Source organism: Camelus bactrianus, chromosome 5 (assembly GCF_048773025.1).
Source record: "Camelus bactrianus isolate YW-2024 breed Bactrian camel chromosome 5, ASM4877302v1, whole genome shotgun sequence".
Lineage (NCBI taxonomy): Eukaryota > Metazoa > Chordata > Mammalia > Artiodactyla > Camelidae > Camelus > Camelus bactrianus.
Genome location: NC_133543.1, coordinates 70238047 through 70255483, shown reverse-complemented (window position 1 = coordinate 70255483; position 17437 = coordinate 70238047). Strand labels below are relative to the sequence as shown.

General features: G+C 35.3%; 1 protein-coding gene across 6 annotated transcripts in view; it reads right to left on the bottom strand.

Moving 5' to 3' along the window:
• ERBB4 (erb-b2 receptor tyrosine kinase 4) overlaps positions 1-17437 on the bottom strand; it is a 985443-nt gene that overhangs the window by 549113 nt on the left and 418893 nt on the right. The gene's annotated exons all lie outside the window — the stretch shown is intronic.

Below are 17437 nucleotides of genomic sequence, written 5' to 3'. Positions count from 1 at the left end.
TTTTGTCTTCTTTTTTTAAAACTGTGGTAAAATACACGTAACATCAAATTGACCATCTTAACCATTTTTTGAGCATACAGTTCAGTAGTGTTAAGTACAATCATATTGTTATATAACCAGTGTGCAGAACTCTTCATCTTACAAAGGTGAAACTCTATACCTGTTCAATGACAGCTTCCCATCCTTCCCTTGCCCCAGCCCCTGACAACCATCACTGTACTCTCTGTCTCTATAAATTTGACTACTCTAGTTACCTAAATGAAATGATACAATATTTATCTTTTTATGACCCGCTTATTTCAGTTTGCTTTAATGTCCTCAAGTTTCACCCATGTTGTAGCATGAGTCAGCATTCCCTTCCTTTTTTAAGGCTGAAAGGTATTTCATAGGACATATGTATGTTTTGTTTACCCATTCATCTGTCAGTGGAAACTAGGGTCGCTGTCACCTTTGGCTATTGTGAGTAATGCTTCTGTGTGAAGCTTGTTCTTTTAAGATGTAAAACCCAGTACGGTAGGCAAAATTCTAAGATGGGCCCAAGCTTTTCACCCCCTTGTGTATACGTCCTGCATAATCCTTTTTCCCTGCATATGAACAGGACTTGAACATGATGAGAGATCCCTCCACGATTATATGACTTTATATGGCAGAAGGCATTTTGCAGATGTAAGTAACATCCCTGCTGAGTTGAGTTTGCGTTGATCAAAATGGAGGTTAGGCTGGGTGAGCCCAACCTCATCAGAGGAGCCCTCAAGGAGATGGAGAGATTTAAAGTCAAAGAGAAACGTCCTACTTTCCTTGAAGAAGCAAAAGACCATGTTGTGTTCTGCCTAAGGACCGTGTTGTGTTCTGCCTAAGTTCTGCCTAAGGGCTATGTGACAAGGGTCTAAAAGTGACCTCTAAGGACTGAGAGCAGTCCCCAGATGATAGCATGCAAGAAAATGAGGGCTTCAGTCCTACAACCACTAGGAACTAAATTCTGCCAGCAGCCAGTGGGCTTGGAAGAGAACCCAGAGCCTGACATAAGAGTTCAACCAAGCAGATACTTTGAGGCCCTGAGCAGAAGACTGAGCTAACTTGTACCCAGACTCATGTCCAAACAGAAACTGTAAGATGATACATTTGTGTTTTAAATTGCTAAGTTTGTGGTAACTTGTTATGTAACAATGTAAGACTAACATATCTAGTTTGAAATCGGGGTAGAAATCTTTCTTTGTTTCCATTATTTCTTAAGCACAGTCTGCAAACCATAATTATGGCATCTCTACGAACTCAGTCATCTTTGGGAACATCAAACATGCAATAGGTAATATATTTAAGGGCTACTGATGTTTGTTCAACTTTTTATGCCTACAGAAATAACTGGGCCCCCGCACAGGTACATCTATTTTATTTCTTAAATCAACTTTTCACAACTTTGTTTCTCCTATTTTTTGTTGTTATTGTTGCTATTTGTATGCATGTCTGAATCCGGCAATCAATTGAATATCTACATGTTCTAGTCTGTATAAGTGGGAAGACCAGAGAATTATGCTTGTTTGTATTGTTTCTACAGTGAGAATAACTAGGCTATAAATGAGAATGTGACAATGTCTGAACTTAAAATAAATTATCCTTTTTGTGTGTGTGAAAAAAAAAGATGTATGTTTAAGAAATGAGATTATAAGAATATCAATTGTTGATATTTTAGCTTATTTTTTTTTTAATTGTAATTAGTTTTTCATTGAATGCTCTCTAAAAAGGCAAAATGGCTGGAGAGAAGGTATTGTTTTTATTCTCAAATGGTCTTTCCCCTCAGGTGACTCTAGTGAGCCAGAGAAACATGTGGGCTTCCTGCAGAACTATTCCACCTCCATTTGCAAGTTAGAGCAGTGGGGTATGTTATCTACTACTTTCTGAATCTATACATATCACTTACTGACTCGTTAATAGAGAATCTGTGTTTTGATTTGTTTTTCCAGCAGTGGCAATTTAGGTAAAAAGGTTGAGAAAACTTACAGATAAGAACAGTGAAAAATACAATACTAGAAGGGAACAGGGGAGAAAGATAAGCTAGGGTCACCTTTATGAGAAAAACAGGAAGGATTTTGAAAATAGATTACTATAAAGTATCAAGTTTCAAGTATTTAAATCTTAAAAATGTACTCCTTATATTTTTGTGCTGTCTTTTTTTCCCCCATAGTGTAGTGTGTGCTCTATTTACTTTCTGAGTCAAGGTAAATGTAAAAGGTACCTTTAACTCAATAACTCTAGTTCTCACATCCAAAAACTTTCTGGCACAAAGTTTAGATTTGGGGCATCTAGGGAGATTTCTAGACATGTAACCACTTTCTGCAGTGCATGCATCTTAATGCGTGTGTCTAATACAATCACTTTGTTAGCTTTCTTTGTGAATAAGAAGATTTTGATTTCCCCTTGTATTTGCAGACACACACAATGACAAAAGTGATGGAATGCTTTGTTAACACTGCTCCCAACAAAGAATAGTCCTCCTGATTTGACTTCCCCCACTCCTTTAGGAAATGATCTTTTTGGTACAGCACTAGGTAGAATAAAATTTTTTAAATAAAATAAAGGTAGAATATTTAAAATGGCATTAATGCTGCTCTGTTGATATTACTTACGGAGTAAAGAATTGAATGGAAACGAATTTTACTGAGTTTCACTGTAAGATGAAGTATTACTGTCTTAATTTATCTGAGCTAGTATGGAAAATAAATGGAGCGCAATTATGATGAGAGTGATTAAGAATACTGTCTCTTTCTCATTCACTTTTGGCCTTTTTTTTTTGCTCTGAAAATTAAGATTCCCGTATTTGTTTTCTGTTGCTTTAAACATGAGAACCTTAAATACTTCAGGCAAAACTAATGACTACAACCACTACCAACCCACCTCCAAATAATGGGTATTTTTGCCTTATTAACAAGAAAAGGTACATCTGCAAGCTTCCGTAACAGACAACCAGGAAATGTAAAAGAGCAGCCTTTTTGTGACAAAACGATAGTGTAACTGGAATGGCAACCTCTCTCCCAGAGAACAAAGGCACTGCCATAAGGAGTCTAAGTGCTTGCGCTTTGCCAACATTCCCCCAAATCCACAGACAGGTTTAGAAAGAATGCCTGTACCTCCCATTCAGAATTAAAAAGGGGGCCTTCTAATCTCTGAAAGCTAATATTTGGGTTCTGTCAGAGCCTCGTATTTTCTTCCTTTGTTCTGCTTCTGATTTCATATTGACATACAAATCATTTGATTTCTTTAAGCATTTTAAAGTAATTTCTTTAAATCACCCTTTAAGTAATTTCTTTAAGTGCTCTAAGTATTTAATGTATAAAATAGCTCTAGATGCAAGGATGAAAAGTGAGCCAAGCAAGCAAACGGTTATCAACTGGCAGTTTTTATTTAAATAGCAAGAAATCACATAGTAGTCACTAAAAAAATATATATTTTAAGGTTCCTAAATATTCACTTAAAGAATATTTTCAATAGTTTTTATCAAATACTTAAAACTGATGTTTCTTTTACCTTCTACGTAATATCATATCTTACAGTAGCTCAAATGAAAAAGCTGCCTAATTCCTCCACGAACAATAAAAGTACTTTCCTTCAGTAATCACGGAAGCATGGGGATTTAGTAAGAGACTACACTGAGTTTAAAGAAAATATGAACACAAAACAACCTTACCTTACACCACAACGTGGTCACTTTTGCTTCACTGCTTCCCTACTCCTTCTCCAGGGACTTTTATTTTCTCTTACTCACTATTTCCTCTTTATTTGCAAGGTTAAGTTGCTTTACAGTGCTCTAAATTTTAGTAGCACTTTACGTATAATTATCTATTATTTTGATGATCATGAAGCCTTTCCTGTAGTATATGTTCAATAATTGTTCAGATACCATGATTTTGGACTACTACAAAATAATACATAGATAAAGTAATAACAGTAATAATTTGGGCCAGAAAATCAGACTCAGGTTCAGATTCTGACCTCAACACTTACAAAATCTGTGGTCTCAGTGTTCTTATACGGAAAATAGGAATAATGCCTAAAGGGTTCTGGTGAAGGTCTGAAAGCGATTTCAAACTTAGCTTTTCTAAAATTGTACACATCCTTTCAGTCTCCAAATCTGTTACTTCTCCAAAACGTCTATTTTTAGTTAGGGACAAAATCATCTACATAGTTTTCCAAATACAAATCCAGAAACCATAATTAATTTCTCCCATTGGCCCAACTGAAACATCCAGTCAGCTAGGTCTGGGGATGTGGCTGGTGACACCATCTTCAAAGCGACTCTTCCCGATCACTGGCGCCTCCCTAGTCCAGGCTACAATTATTTCACAAATATGCTCTTCATCCTCTCAATTTGTGCTGCTGCCTCTAACCTAGCTCCTCTCATACCCATTCTCCACTCTGAAGCCATAGTAATTTGAAAAAAAAAAAACCTATGGACCTAAATGAACATGTCACTTTCTAGCTTAAAACCCTTCAAAGATTTCTCTCTGCTCTTGGAATAGAAAAAAAGCTCCTTAAAATGGCTTGCAGGGCATCCTATGATAGACCCTTCCTCCCCCTTTAACTTCCCTCTCGCATTCTTTGTCTCACAGTTCCCCAGACTCCCCAGCGATCTCTCAGGTCTGCTCCTCTGCCTGGAATAATGCTCCTTCTGCATCTGGCTAAGTCTTACCCACATTCAGCTTTCAAGCATCACTTCCTGAATAGACTTTTTTATAATGCCACGTTTAGCTTAAATCACCTGGCATTTTCTACAAAAGGTACTGAAATTACTTACAAAAAGTCACTCACTCCCAACAGAGTGTAGGGCTGGTTGGAAGGGTAGCTGGGAGAGAACAGGAGAGAGGGCAGAAAATGGGGATTTTTGAGACCTGTTATCTATAGAGAAAGCTATGCAATAACCTCTCTCCCCTCCTTTCCTCACCTCAAGCAAGGGAGGTTTACACTGTGCTATGTAAGAGTTTACTACATGACCCATGTAATTGGAGGGAGGAGGAAAGATAGTGTAACTCCTACTCAAGGAATTTGGAGGGTAAGAACAGACTAACTGCTTCTGCAGTAGGAATGGCCTGCCTTCCTTCTCTGAGCAAAGGATGCAAGAATTTGTTGTGTTTTTTTTTTTTTCATTCATTCACCAAATATTTTTTAACTTCTTATTTTGAGAAAATACAGATTCACATGCAGCTTTAGAAAAACAAATATCCCAGATCCTGTGTACCCTTTCTTCCAGCTTTACTGAAGTCTAATTGACAATTAGAAACTGTATTTTTAAAGTTTACAACTTGATGATTCGATATACATTGTGAAATAATCACCACGATCAAGCTAATTAACATATCACCACCACCTCACATAGCTTCACTGTGTGTGTGTATATGTGTGTGTGTGTTTGTGTGTGTGTGGTGAGAACACTTAAGATCCACACTCTTAGCAAATTTAATACACAATACAATAGCACAATACAATATTGTTAACTATAGTCACATTGTTGTACATTAGATTTCCAGGATGTATTTGTCCTGTGTAACTGAAACTTGTATCTCCTGATCAACATCGCCCCATTTCCCTCTCCCTCCAGCCCCTATCACCTACCATTCTACTCTCTACTTCTATGGGAATGCACTTCTTGGACCAGACACTGGCCATATAGGACAGAACAAAGAGATCTGGAGCCATTTCAAGTCCTGTTCCAGAGGACAGCTGGGGAGGAAGAAGTATTCATACGAGTAGGAGCCAGGTGGAGTGAACCACCGCCAATACAGAGGTTGGAAGGACTGGACAACCCAGGGACTGGGAAGCTTCTCAGCACCATAAGAGCTCTACTGGAGGGGGACCTAGTGATAGGAATGCTGAAGAGCACCGCGCAGAGTTATATCTGCTGGCAGGGCTCAGCCATCCTCCAGGAGAAAACGTTCAGGTTTCCACTTCCCCTTCCTCCCTCTCAAGTGCCAGTCCTAGAGGATCAAAAGCTGTAGTAAGCAAGCTATGGAGGCAGAGTGAGTAGAAAGAGAAAGAAGCCACCACATTCTCCTTCTGGAAGACAGTGGCTGCTGAACTTAACTGGCACAGCCAAAGGGGAAGTTTTACCTTTGAATGAATATTAAAGTATTGATGAATGTCTTGAAATAGACACTCTTAACTGAGACAGTCACTTAAGGGTAACTGTAGAATTGCTTAGTATCTCAGAGTGAGCAGAAAAGCATGGGTACTCTGCCCAGGTTCTCATCCATGGCTGGGAGACAATGTCTCCAAATAAATGTTACATGGTGGGAAACAGAAACTGTTTTTTTTAGGCCATGATTTGTGCTTTTCAATATTCATTATACTTCAACACCCATTTCAATATCCATCACAACAGTCCCTGAAATTAGTCATTGCGGAAGCATTTTTGTGAGCACTGGGGGTAGGCATGGATGGAAATTACAAGGTGGATTTGAAAAATGGGCCCTGAACACTACATTAGATTAAGTTCCTTTTATACTGTTAAAAAGAGAACCACCTGTCAAGGTTATGAAGTAGTATTCTTCATTTTAGATATGCTCATTATGAGGAACAATCAGAAACCTTTCTAAGTATTTTCACAACACAAATTATGATTTTTTATTATATGAATGTTATGAAAACATGACCTGTCTTTTCTCATAAGTCTATATGTATATTAATTGAATAGGATGCAGAAATGACTGCTTTTCTATAGATCTATTCATATGTCAATAAATAAGAAAGAGAGACTAAATACACTAGTATAAATGGAATCTTAACCCTTCTGGCTAGTCTCCCTCTAGCTTTCCCCTTCCTTCTTCTGGCCTTCTCAACTCTCTAAGGAAGGAAATTCAGTGTCTTAGATGGAATCAACTATCCAGTTGTAAGAATCCTAGATTAGGTTGATTAAAAAAAAAAAAAAAGATATAATGGAAATGTTTTAAGGGGGCAGTGGTTTTGGAACCAAACTTCCCTGTGTGTGATGTGGTCTCCACCACTTACTAGCTCTATGGTCAGTTAACTATCATAAGTGTCAGTGTTTTTCAGGTTTTGTTTTAATGAAAGAATTTGAAGATTTCAAAAAGCTCACCTCTCCTCATAGGTAAAACATAAGATTATAGCACTCACCTCACAGAGCTACTGTGAAGATTAAATGAGATAAAGTATATAAATTGTTTGGCACGTTGTCTAACACAAAGGAAGTATTAGACATGCCTATGCAGGAGACTTATTTCACAGCAGAGTTAAATGATACCCTATTCAAGGTAAAAATGGAATTTTGTTAATTTTTTCCATCCAAACCAGGAAGTTTGATGCCAAACATAATCATTTATTCTCATTTGCCATAAAAAATGTGCAAGAATGTGTTCCATCAGAAACAAAATGTGACTTAGAACAACAATAAAATTCTAAAGCAGTTGCTGTTAACGTGGGAATAAATAAACCCACGAATTTAAAAGTATATATATATATTATATACAATATATAAAACACTTGAGGAGCAAATGGGACATTCTATAAATAACTTTGAGATAACTGGCTAGTCATTTGGAGAAAAGTCATGATTCCTGCTTCACTAGCTAAATGTAAGTACATTTCAGATGTTAAAATGTGTATTAAAAAAAAGAAAACATTTAAATACTCAAGAAATGTAAATGCATATTTTTACAGTCCTGAGATTTTATCATCACTTAAAGCACACTATTAAACCCAGCAGCCATAGGGAAAAACATTACAGAGTTGAGAACATAATAATTAAAAATTCATAGATGGCAAAACAAACGAAATTAAAACAAAACCTAACAAAATCAACCAACTAAACCAAAAAAAAAAAAAAAGGCATAAATAGGTTACAGGTAGAAACCAACCAAGAAAACGTATATAGATTACTCTTGCATAATCATAGGAGCAAAGGATTAATTCATAGATTAGTGTTAATTGTGGCTTGATTATGACTTGCCAGAGAATCCCATCTACTGAGTACCACTGTTTTGAATGGCACTTGAATGGTCTTTCTCAGTGACTCTTAAAGAACATTAAAGCTGGAGGTGACTTTAGAGATTATTCTGGTTTACTCTTCACATTTTACAGACAAGTTAACTAAGACTCAGCAATGGTAAATCACTGTAACTATAATAGAGATACATACAAGATTCAGTAAGAATAGAAAAAAAACTCCCCTGCCTGAAGAACAAAGAGGTCAGAGGAATCTTTGCCCAGGAGGCGCCCACGGCAGGGAGCGCCCCTAAATACAGAGGGAGGTGGGGTGAGGCTACTACATCCTCGCTGCACTGTGTATATTTCTGATGGAAGCTGGATAAAGAAAAGAGAAGTTTACAAAAGAACTACAAGGATGAGTAATAATTCCCCTGAAGGACAGGGGTATTTCATGCTAAATAAAACAAAACAGAACAACAAAAATTATATACAACAGCCTGAGGCACAATACAGAAAGAAGTCCAGCACATTGTAAGCCATTAGATATAACAGAAGTATATCAGGTAATAATGGTGTTAAATGAAGTTTAAAATATGGGCAGGGTGCTAAATATGTGTGTGTGTCATGCTAAATAATTTCAACTCTGCCCTACAGTTGATGGGAGGTCCAGAAAATATTTACAATAAAGGACTAACTTCACGGGTTGGTGTTTTAAAAAGGAACCTTGGTGGTGCTTAAAGGATGGATACAAGGAAAGAATTTGGAGATTTAAAAAGCCCACCTCTCCTTCAAAATCCTGCTGAAATTGTTCCACTAGACCTTCTGGCCTCTACATTGGCAGAATGGGACTTCCTTCTCCTTTTCGTCTTTGCACTTTGTATAAGTTCTATATTTATGCATTGATTATACCAACATATATGAATTTCTAGCCCCCTGAGAGTCTCCATAACCAGTATTAAAATCTTCATTAAAATAATGCATGAAGCATAAGACTAGATTCTCTGTGGGTTTCAAAAAGGAATAATGCCCACATCCTATGCCAGTGAGCTTCTTGTCTGTAAAGTACAGCACATAAACAAGTAACTACAGTTAAAGAGAGTATAAAATATGAGTGTTTTATATATTTATATATATATATATATATATATATATCAGACATACTGCATATATATAGATACACAGATTTCATATGTATAAGACAAAAAGAGGTGCAGACAGATAAATGAGCAGATAAATGAGTGAGGGTACAGGGTTTACTTCTACAGACTGGAGAACAACAACGAAAATACTCTGCAGAGAAACTGCCATTTGAAATAGGCCTTGACCCGTGGGCAGGAGTTGAAAACAAAGTGACTTGGTAGAGAAAGGGAAGAAAGAAGAAATAGAATAAGCGAAGGTGTTGAGATTAAAAAGAAAAAAAAAGGAACTATAATTTCCTAATAACAAATATCCTGCTAGTACTGAAATTTCTCTGATTTTTGTTGTTTTTATGATTGTTATTGACAGTGAAGTTTGTTTTAATCCAGACCCAAAGAAGTTATACAAACATTGTGGTTGACTAGTACATCAAATCAAGTCTTTTTTAAACGACAGGTTCCACCTTCATAGCACCTTTTTTCCTTTTAGTTTGTTCTGTTTTCTTTAGTTGACATGAGAAAAGACAATTCACTCGATCATCCTGATGGTTTTACTAATCTCCCTTCTAAAGAGAGCACTAGAAGACTTTGATAAAAGTATTTACTTGCTGAGTGTATTTTTAAAAATGTGGTAAGACATACCCTCTTTGACACTAAGGACTACAATGGATAGAAAACTATGTAAATTTGGTGAATGAATATTTTAAATACCTAGTGTCTGAGCATCGGGGGTTAATTTCATTAACACTGTTTCCCTTTGTAAGCTAAGCAATTTCATTTTGTATGAAGAAGTCATTTAACATGTTAGAGTGAACCTTATAAAAGTGCCTCCAAGCAGAGCAATTTCATTGTTTAAGCCTAATAGAAATGAAAATAATTTTATTTCTTCATAATTTTGTGTAATCAATTTTATTTACAATGACCTAATATATTTGTTATGGCATATTCACATGAATTAATCAAGCAAGTTTATAAACATCTAGATTAATACCCAGATTACTTTATTTTTCAAAGACAGATTACTGTTTTAGTTACTATGTAATTCTCTAATTCAGTGTCAAATTTGTGCTTAAAAGGCAACTGGAAATATTTGGCAAGATGTGAGAAAGGGAGAGGAAGTGGAAACTGTGTGAAAATGTCTATAACGACTTAAACAGATTATATATCATTAAGATCCTTCTGGGATGTCAAGGTCAAAATGAATGGAAGTATTCACTGCTCATCAGTGAAAGTCAGGGAGCAGAGTGTAGTCACTTTCTAAGAACGATTATCCAACCCCATAGAACCAGGATTAATTTACAGAATTTAATGCTTAGTTGAAATAAAAATGTGCTTGTTCTCAGTGAATTGAGTATGAAGGTGCATATAACAGTCTTAGGTCTGAACTGGAATTATTTAATAACCAGTCTGGTTGGAAGCAATTGGTCTCCAAGGAATGTCAGGCAATTTTCCCTCAATTTGAGTTAAGCGTTATGCCAGAGAAAGGACTCTAATGACTAGTCACTTTGTGACTGCTGAACAGATTTCTCTCCACCTTAACAAAAGCCAGAAAAGAATATTCAGGATGAAAGTAGCCACTGTTACTCACTTGATTAGGTCTTAAAAGACTCTTACTCTAGATATGGAGCAACAAGAGTAAATTAGGAGACCTTTCATTGGCTCTGACTTGGGCCCTAAACTGCTCTAGAAGAATATATAGATGAAGAGGGTTTTCTAGGAAGCAGAGTGACTTAGTGGCTTTCCACAGCCACTCAACAAACCTCAGCCTCAACAGCCTTACCTAGGAAAAACAAAATCAGTTTTGGTTGAATAGGGAAAACAACTGGGTGTAAGGGGAAGAGTATCCATGCCCCATTCTCTAAGAGATCAAGCATGAATGTATGGATTTGGAATCTCACACACATGGATCTCAGATTTCTAGCTAAAAATATCATAATCTCAGCAATGTGATATACTCTTAAATGTACAGTCTGACAATCTTAATACATGCACTAGCAAGAGCCTAGTGCCCTTGAGAGTCACCCAGGAAGGAAGTGATTCCAACAACGAAACAAGTCCCTTTAATATTTTCTGATTCTGATCACAATACCCTCTCTGTGGTCACAGTAACCACTGAGCAAAAATCTGAACAAGTGAATACACAGATGGATCAAAAATTCCTTGAGAAGCATATTTGATCTGCTTTAGCATTGCTGGCTTCTGCTGTATTTAGCTCCACTTCCAAGAGGGTACACCCAGGTGAGATTCAGCAAAGTGTCATTTTGCCTTAGGCATTTTGTTTCAATAGAAAAAGTCTGGTATTCAGAAACTTATGCCATAATTTCATTTCTGTGAGTTCTACTGTGATCACTGAAAAGCCACTGAAACGCTCTGTGACAGTTTCAAGAATCGAGTAGATCAATATTATTAAGCTACAGAAATGCAAGGGAAATGAGGCCCAAGAAACCATCCAATTGTCTTGCATTGTGAATTCACATCAGAGAAACTGGCAGCAACAGGGTTACTAAGAATGAAGTCCAACTGTATGAATGAGGAGAGAAAACTTACCAGCTATTCTTTGAGGCTACTTTTAACCAAATGAGATGTCACAAGAAAACTACAGCCCAATATCCTTTGAATATAGATGGAAAATCTTTAACAAAATATTAGCAAGCCAAATACAGCAATCTATAAATAGGATTAAAAACCATGACCAAGTGTGGTTTGATTCCCAGAAATACAAGCTTCCTTTAACATCCCAAAATCAATTAATATGATACGTATTAATAGAAAAAAGGACAAAAACAATTATGATGAGCTCAATTGATGCAGAGAAAGTATTTGATAAAATCCAACATTCCGCTATGACAAAAATGCTAAATAAACCAGGACCACCATGAAACTAACTCAATCTGAAAAGAACACCTATGCAAAACCCACAGTAAACATCATACTTCATGATGAAAACCTGAATGTTTTCTCTCTGCACTCTTGTCACTTCTATTAAATATTGTACAAGAGGTTCTAGTCAGACAAATGAGGTTTTTAAAAGACATTTAGACTGGAAATAAAGAAGAAAACTATCTCTATTTGCAGATGATACAATCTTGCATGTGGAGAACCCTAAATAATATGCATACATGCACACGCACACAACTATTGGAACAATAAATAAGTTCAGCAAGATTCCAAGATCCAAGAAAATATACCAAAATAAACTATATTTCTTTCACAAGCAATGAAAAAATCCAAAAATGCAATTAAGAAAACAATTCCATTTAAAATAGGATCAGAACAGAATTACTTAGGAGTACATTTTTTAAGGGAAGTTTAAGACTTCCACATTGAAAATTAAACTATAGTACATTGTTGAAAAAAAATTGAAGATCTAAATAAATGAAAGATACCTGCTCTTGAATTGGAAAACTTGATGTTGTTAAGATGGCAATACCTCTCAAATTGAGCTACAGACTCAATTCAATCCCTATCAAAATCCCAGACAGCTTTCTTGCAGAAATTGACAAGCTAATGTTAAAATTCATGTAGAAATTCAAGGGGCCCAGAATAGTCAGAACAACATTTAAAAAAGAACGAAGTTGGAAAACTCATATTTCTAGGTTTTAAAAGTTGACAAAAAGCTACAGTGTCAGACTGTTATAAAATAATAGACACATAGCTCAGTGGAATAGAGTTGAGAGTCCAGAAATAAACCCATACATTTATGGTTAACTGATTCTTGACCAGGATTCCAAGACAGTTCAGTGGGGAAAAAACAGTCTTTCTAACAAAGGACACAGGAATAACTATGTCAACATTGAAAAGAATGAAGCTGGACCTCTATGTCACAATATATAGAAAAAAGTAACTCAAAATAGATCAAAGACATAACTGTAAGAATTCAAGCTATAAAACACTTAGAAGAAAACATAGGAGTAAATCTTCACGACCTTGAGTTTTGAAATTGAATTTGAGGATTTTTTTCTTGTAATTCAGTTATGTCAACAGTCTGGTATTATTGCTCTGTAATAAAGTATAATTATTTCCTCGGATTTAATAATCAGATTGTCATTTCACACTTATTTTTCATAATGTAAGGATAGCTGAGATTTTGCATTTTTCTCTAATATGAAGTAAGTTATATACAAATTATTTTCATTATTATTTTTAAAATTTTTCCTCACAAAATTATATTTATTTCTGGTTTTGTTGAAATGATAGACAAAATAGTAGTGAGAAGAATTCAGTATCATGATTTGACTTTGACACTAATGAACTGTGCACCTTGGGCATGTTATTTATCCCAACTCATCTGTACACAGTTGAAGAGACGTGGAACAAGAAGACCCATTAGATAGTTTCTTCGGGAATCTGTGACTTTGTCTACCAGACTGACCATCTCTTGGCCTATATAAAAGCACTTGATATAAAAAAAAATTGTTGAATGAAGATCTCTATTTATTAATCCATACCTATGTTTCTAAGCTCCTGGTAACCTTTGTATAGATGTAAAACAGCTTCAATCAAAGCAAACAGAAGAACTTTAAAAAAAATTTAAAGTCTGAAACACAGTTTAAATCAATATTCATCGATTTCCAGGACACTGTATTCAAAGAGCAATAAACAGAGGCTGACACTAAAAGAAGTGGCCATAGATACCAATCAAAGAGATAATACATTTACAAGGCAACACAGTCTCAAGTTCTTCACGAACATTTGCATAACCAGGTGGTAGCAGCTTCATGAGTGCAATTATTGACTCCAAAAGACAATAATCTTCCATCACTGTTGAAATCATTAAAAGCTATAAACTATTTCACTACAGCATGTAGTTTTAGATAATGTTCAATCAAAATATTTATTCATGAAAAGAATACTTTAACAGTAGACTCACAAAGTATGTCATTTGTCTTTTTGGGTTTTGTCATGAAATCAAATTGCCATTGTTATAAGGTGATTATGATGAAACATATGACATTTTAAGTAATTGTGACATTGGCTAAATATTCTTTTCCCAAGTGACTCATTGTTGGAAAGGCATATCTGCTTTTCTAGCCTGGGTAAGTCATTCATTCGGTTGAAGTGTGCTAATGAAAACAGTAGGCATCTACTGGATGCTTACTATGTACCATCCATGACAGTTGCTCTTTGTCAACAGTTATATTTAATCCTCTTAACAACATTATGGAGCGAGTATTGTTATTCCAGTTTCACAGAAGAAGGAACTGAGGTGCAAGGAAATCAAACATCCTGCCTGTGTCACACAGCTAGCAGAATACCAAGGTTTAGATACAGATTTGCTCTGACTTCAAATTTTGCTGTGTCCATAGTATTTTACTATGAAATTAACTTCCAAATGTTTGCATTTAAGCCAAAGTATGAGTGAATAGTATAGAGTTGCAACTCCAGTATAATTCTGCTAAACTTGATGGATATATCATCCTTACCTGGTATTAAGAGGATATTACTATTTCTATTTTTATGATGCTTGTCTTAGGCGAGTTTTGTGATAATTCATTGAACCAGTCCAAGTCATCCTGCTCTAGACACCATGGTGGCAAGCCAAGTGGTAGGAAGCATACTACAATGATGATAATTCTTCATATCCAAGTGCCTAAACTCACAAATCCTCAACCAACATTTAATCTTCCTGCATGAACAACGTACTCCCTCCCTGACAGCTTCATCTGTTATAGCCTGGAGTAGAACTCTGAATGTAGAAGAGACAGTTCTTCTGGAATGAGTTCCCTGGAGAGGGATGTGGGCTTGCCAAAGCAAGTGAAGGGGCTTGGCAGTAAGAATTCACTCACATTAATAGAATATTGCAGGACTGTTTTAGATCTGCTAGTCCAATCTCATTATAATAAACTGCAGAGCTTTATATAAACCCCCACTGCTATGTAGTTTTAGACCCCATTCCTAGCTTTTGATGTCCTGCCTGATTTATTCATTCAGCCACTCGTAAGTGCCTACAAAGGGCCAACCCTGGGCGAGGAACCAGAAATACAAAGGTGAGGAAAAAGAAAGCACCTATTTTTATGAAACATGTGTTGATTAGGGGAAATAGAGTTTAATCACCCAGTTAATGAGTATATATATTGAAGTTTAATTAGTGCTAAAAAATGTATACCTACATCTGTATAGTGGTTATGGAGTTACTAGATACTTTATTAAAATATCAACAACCTGGGGAGGTAACAATTACCTCTATTTTACAAGGTGATTAGTACTCACAGAATCCAAGCGTATTAGATTTGGAAGGGATATTTTAGGATCCATTTGGTGTTGTGTTTCTCAGGTTCATATTCTCTCACAGTTAGACACTGATTAAGTGGTTCTGTGGAGAAATGTATATTTTTAAGCAGCTCATAGTGATTCCAAAGGGCTGTCAGGTTTGGGAACTCTGGACCTAGTCTGACCATCCATCTAGTGCTTTTACTTCCTCCCCTTTTACCAAATAATCTTCTAAATCTTGTTTGAAATTTGCTGGCAAGTTTCTAGGGGTGTCCCACCACACCTTAGGACCCTGTTAACTTGTTCAAGTTCATAATTGAATTGTAGAACTAAGGTTCAAACCCAAGTCTTAGTTTTCATTAAAGGGTTCTTTTCACCATAACACATCTATTATTCTCTTCACACATAATGAAAAATGAGTATTAAAAAGTTAAGATTTTTAAAATAAAATTGAAGCATTTAAAGCACTTAAAGTATTGCAGTTCTATGCCTTAGAAAATACTTCTATAGGATTTTTTTTAAGAAATACTAATTAGTGGCTTTTGTTAATCCAATTCTCATTCATAAGACAAGCCATATTTATTTTGTAAGAATGCTTTAATTGGCATAGGCTTTTAAGGACTTCATACAGTAACTGTCCTGGGACTTCGGAATATAATATTGAATGTATTCTAATGGCACAGTACAACTTGGATGAAAATAGAATAAAATTACATGACTATTGAATTAATTATATGTTAGGCATTTATTAAATAGTCTTAAGCATTTCTCAGAATGGCAAGATCACCTGAAGGAAACTGTGTATTAGACTTCATCTCTGTGGGTGGTATATCTCAATTTGATGGTATGTCTCAGAGCCAGTAATTCAGATAAAAGTCATATGAATTAATCCTATATAATTTTACATATGAACAACAATAACAGAAAAAACTTGAGTTCCCTATTCTTCAAACAATTATACAGTTTATAAACTTCTTTATGTAGCGAAATACATCATTTTGGCCGGTTTTACATATTGTTCACCAGAGTTAACTGATCAAAGGACAAAATATTGATGTGGCAGTCCTGGGGCTTAGTAAGAAGACATTTTCAATGTGATCTCATCTATCTTCAAAGTTTACTAACAAGATTATATATGAAAAGTTCTCTTTACTTCAAAACAGAAGAGAGCACAAATAAATGTTATGGCTAAAAACGAAAGTTTCAGACATTTTGATTTTTTCTACTGTTACATTTATAATAATATCTTATTAAGTTAGTTCTAGTAGATAGAAACATGTCTTAATTTGCCCATAATTTTAACTAGAGAATTTTAAATTTATTCTATTTAAGCAACATCAGAATTTAGAAAGAATAACTAAACAAGTAAGGAAACAAACACCGAAGGAAGGAAAATATTTTATATACATATAAATTGGTTTATTAATGATGAATCTGTTATCTAATCTAATTAAAGTATTTAGAACTATTTCTGAAGGGCTATGTACAGTTAGTCCTTATTAACTCAACTCAAATCAGAGTTTACATTTGGAATTAACAAAACATTAATTATCTTAAAGTATTCTGCTGTATTTCAACTCTTAATCACTTTAACTTTTTAGACAATCCATTTATTTATTTGAAAAGTGTCTTCCATGAAAAAGTAAAGTGGTAGATCATAAAAGAGATAACAATGAGTAAGACAGATGCTTTACACTATTTGATTTTACCATATGATAAAGAAGATGGAACTAATTTAATTTGATCTGACAGTATTCATTAAGTGCCTGTTTTAAGCAATAATTAATAAACTGGGTTAGATATCAGAAAATAAATGAAATAGTATTTCTTGCCCACAAGTTATTTGTGGTTTATTGAGGGAGACAGAAAAGTAAACAATTAGAATATAATACAATGCGTAATCTAGTTGAAACAGAATTTTTAAGTGAAGTAAAGGGAAGAAAAAAAATAAAATCTTAGTGAGGATAAAGATAGTTCACAGGTTGAAGGAGTTTAACAGAAGAGTGAGGTCAAGAACCAGGTCACTTTTGGACAAAGAAGCCCCTAGAACAAAACCACAGAAAGCAAACTGCTCAGTGAAGAATGGCTTGTGGAAAAACAGTATGCTTTTAAGAAATAAGATTAACAAGCACACTTTCAAAATGTTTGTTCATCAGAAG